Raw genomic sequence first — 4436 nt, 5'->3', positions numbered from 1 at the left:
TGGCAGTCAGTAGAGAAGGTAGCCTAGGTGATACTGGGCTATGGAATGCTTTGAGAAACTGGATCCAGCGTTGCTAATGTGATAGGAAGAGGAACACATTTCACAACAGTGCTGGACACGGGGCAGAACCTCCTGATCCTCATGCTTGCTTCTGAGATCAGTAGACTCACTAGGGTTTCATGCAGATCGTTTTTAAGAACAAGGGGAAAGTTTCCAGAGATATAATAAAGCGTAGAGTTCACTCGAAGTTGGAAAGATACGTTCCCAGGTGAGGGCTGTTTTAGTGTTGGTTGACTAGAGAAATAAATCCAGAGACACTCATGTGGATAAGAAAGAGCTTTATATAAAGAGCAATTGTATATGAGGAAAATAGCCCAGCCCAGTCCAGATCAACTCCATAAGTCCGATTTTAACCCATATGTTCAATACCAGTCTATAAATTCATCTTCATACTCCCACAACATATACAATGACACCGCATGCAGGAAGATCACAGGCCAGCAGGTGGAAACTCTTTGTGGATCCAGTGGTGGTGGAAGCATTTTAGCACTGGTGTGGGTCTCCAGATGATCTTCAGCACCAGGGCTCTGGCTCCATCAGTGTAGCTCCATGTGGTTTGACAACAGGAGTACGAAGCAGAGAGTGTAGGTCTGGCCTCCAGTGAGCTGTTTGTCTCTGTAATGCCTCCAAATATGGTCAAACTGCGACCTGATTGACAAACTAGACTCCACCACTTCACTCTTAATAGTCTCAAGTTGACACCAGCTTATGTAACTACCACTGCAGTGGTAGTTCATCAGGCTGTAGGGCTCAAGCCTCTCCTTTCTGGATTTTTGCCCTGTTGGCAAGAAAATTTTCAGATAAGACATAGTACTCAGACCAGAGTTAGAGAAAAGGTTTGAACAGAGAGAGGCAGTTCAGGCACACTGAAGGATCCCCCACTAATCTGAGGGATTTGTGGAATGGAGATTGAAGTTTTTCTCCCACTAATGGTGTACCTTAGATGGCTTTCCTTAGCTTATCTCCTTTGAGCAGGTGATGTAGTGCCCCTCAGAGTCTATGCTGTGTCTTTGTCAACAAGGGTCTATTAAATTACTGTCTGAGTGCTATGAATACCCTACCTTTCTCTGCTCACACCCCTGTCTCCTCCTCCTCCTGTCATCAGGTGCCCTTGAGTCAGTTATGACTCACAGCATCCCTTATGTACAACAGAATGAAATGCCACTCGCTCCTACGCCATCGTCACTATTGTGGTGTGTGGGCTCATCCTTGCAGCCACTGTGTCAATCCATCTTATCAGTCATCTTATCTTCCTCTTGTTTGCTGCCCCTCCACTTTACCTAGCATGTCTTCTCTGCCCTTCACCTACTTTGTTGCTGGGAAGTGATAAAGAAAATGTGTCTTCACCTTTCTTTGCACCAGACAGTCTTTCCCTCGTCTCCTTCGCTCCTCTTTGTAGGTTCCGTCTATTTAACAGAGATATCCATTAGAAGGGATTGATGGGCAAGTTGTCCTAGGAATGGAAGACTAGCACAGTCACCATCCTCCCTTATTTTAGAGTGTCTTCATTTAAGAAGCAAGCAAACGCTGGGGTTGAGCTGCGAGAAAATGCCCAGAGGTGGCTAGGGTCCTCCAGTGGCTGGAAGCAGTTTTATGATATTGATTAGTGTCTGACAGCTAATTTTAGGAATGGGACAGCAGAGCTGCCTGTTCAGTGCTCATTGTGCTGCTGATCAGCCTCACACAAACTCCCCAAACAGCAACTTAGATGAGCAAGTGAAAAAGTCTTGTGGAATTGGATAAATCAAGAGAATATTTGATTCATTTGAAAATACCTGAGATAGATTAAAATGAAACACAATATAGCAAAATACAATGAAGACAATGCTAAAGCGAATTTTTTTAGACAAAAATTCCTCGTTAAAAAAAATTCCTTGTTTATAAAATCTCAAATCAGTAGGCTAACTCTACATCTATGGAGAGGGATTAGTAAAAGGGGAGAAACCACACCCTGGCAGAAGAAACAGTAAAGAACATAGCCCTGGTGGCATAGAGATTACATATTGGGCTGCTAACTGCAAGGTCAGCAGTTTATAACCACTAGTCACTCCAAGGGAGAAAGATGAGGCTTTCTACACCTGTAAAGATTTACCTTCTCAGAAACTCACAGGGACAGTTCTACCCTGTCCTATGAGATGGCATCAACTCAATGGCAGTGAGTTTTAGAATTACAGCATCCATAAATAGAGAATAATAATAATAAAAACCAATAGAATCAACAAATCAAGTTGTTTCTTTGAAAAGATCCATAAAATCAACCAAACTTTAAAAAGACTTGTAAGATAATACTTTGAAAGATTATATGCCAACACAATAGCATGAAATGCTAATTACATGAAATGAACACACTTTTGGAAATATACATTATTTAAACTGAAGAATTAGGAAACCTCTAAAAATCTCTAAGAAATGAAGATGTTGTCTCAGTAATTAAAAATCTACCAATAAAGAAAATCCCAGAAGCAACTGGTTTCTATCTGGGATTTAAAGAGCTGACATTTATTCTCAAACTCTTCTATATAAACATATATTGAGAGAAGAGAATAAATACTTCCTAACTCGTTGTAAGGTCAGCATTATCCTAATACCCAAAGATAGATAGTAACCTCCTAAGAAAAGTTATAAACTAATATTTCTTTTGAATATAGAAGAAGTCTTCAAAAGCTTCATAGACAAATGGAATGCAAAGATCTTGGAATGTTTCTTTGAAGCCCCTCCTAGGTGCGAAAATCTTCAACATAATTTTGGCTTTAGGTTGCAGGGTTATCTCAGGGCAATAATTTCAGTGATTTATACACCTCTGACCCCAAAAGGCCATAGTCCATGAGAATTTGAAATTCTGTTCTTTGTTCCCGTGTTTTTTATGAAAACAATTATTGTTCTCTCTGTACCGGAAAGAACAGAGGAAGAAGGAGAGTCAAGAATAGGAGGGGATATGGGATATGAGGCTAAATGCTTTCATTAACATTTACTTCCTTTGCCATGAGACCAGCAGAACTGGATGGATCCTGGCTACCATTAATGAACATTTTGATCAACGATACTGATAATTTTAACTGTGGATCATTAATAAATGTTGAAAGTGAATATAATTTAATATTGGACCAACTATGTTTTTTAAATGCACAGAGTCAATTGCAAAGTTCTGTACAATGATGGTAATGATGTCTGGGATAATGGAGAATTGCCTATTGAATGACTAGAACAATTGCATAGCTATTATATATGTGCATATTAAAAAAAAAAAAGAAAGCTGCTTCCAACCGATAATCACCAGATAGGACAGAGTAGAACTGTTCTGTAGGGTTTCCAGGCTGGTGGGCTCAAATCACTGACCTTTCACTATGTCTCCTTTGCAAAAATAAAGAGGTACATATTTATTCCTGGAAAATATATATATATATTGAATCCCCAATATACATAGACTAGTAAAGTTATCAGCCCTAATATCAGGCACCGTAAAGTTGATTTTAGCAGCTGTTCTGAGGCTGAAATATAACATCTTATCATTTGATCTACCTCTGACACTCTGTAAATTTATTCTCAATCTTTAATATACTCTTTCTCTTAGAACGGGGTCTTCCTCTTTTTTTGAATGATCATCGTTGCTGGGTTCTTATTTATTTGCCCTTTTTTTGTGTGTGTTTATCTGTACAGGGAAACAAGGATGAATGGATTTCTGAAGACAATAACTGGATTAATGGTTGTTTGAGGGCATGGATGGAGAGGTGGGGGAAATGGGGAATCAATATCAGTGGACACAAGAAGGAAGAAGATTCCAAAGTTGATTGTGGCAATGATTGCACAATCCTTCTTGTTTTGATTTAACTATTGAATTGCATGATATGTTAATAATAGCTCAATTTTAAAAAAACAAATAACAGGTTTGGAATTCATATAGACATTTTCTATGGCCACAAGGAAGGTATCCAGGAGGGGGAAACACTATAATGAAATCACTAGGAAGAGAACTTTATTTTGTTCATTTTGTATCCCCAATATTCATACATTTATCTGAAGCAAACTACTATTCACTATTAAAACCCAACCAACCCTACTGCTGTTGGGTCAATTCAGACTCATAGTGACTCTGTCGAGGATTTTGGAGACTATAAAATTTACGTGTGCAGACAACCTCAGTTTTCTCCCACAGATATCTAATGGGTTTGAACAGCTGACCTTGTGACTAACTCACAATTCAATCAATATTTATGAGATTTATCAAATAAATAAGGAATCTTTTAAAAGTGTAAAGGACAAAGGGAAAAATTGAGGACCTAAACACAAATAACTTGGTATGTGGGGAGCAAGCAGGCAACATCCTCTCAGTTTTCTTTTCTTTTTTTAAAAAATCATTTTATTAGGGGCTCATACAA

The sequence above is a fragment of the Echinops telfairi genome, unplaced genomic scaffold (assembly GCF_000313985.2).
Source record: "Echinops telfairi isolate 266 unplaced genomic scaffold, ASM31398v2 ScPeMD7_2;HRSCAF=8, whole genome shotgun sequence".
Lineage (NCBI taxonomy): Eukaryota > Metazoa > Chordata > Mammalia > Afrosoricida > Tenrecidae > Echinops > Echinops telfairi.
The sequence above is the reverse complement of the archived record's forward strand: the minus strand, read 5'-3'. Positions refer to the sequence as shown.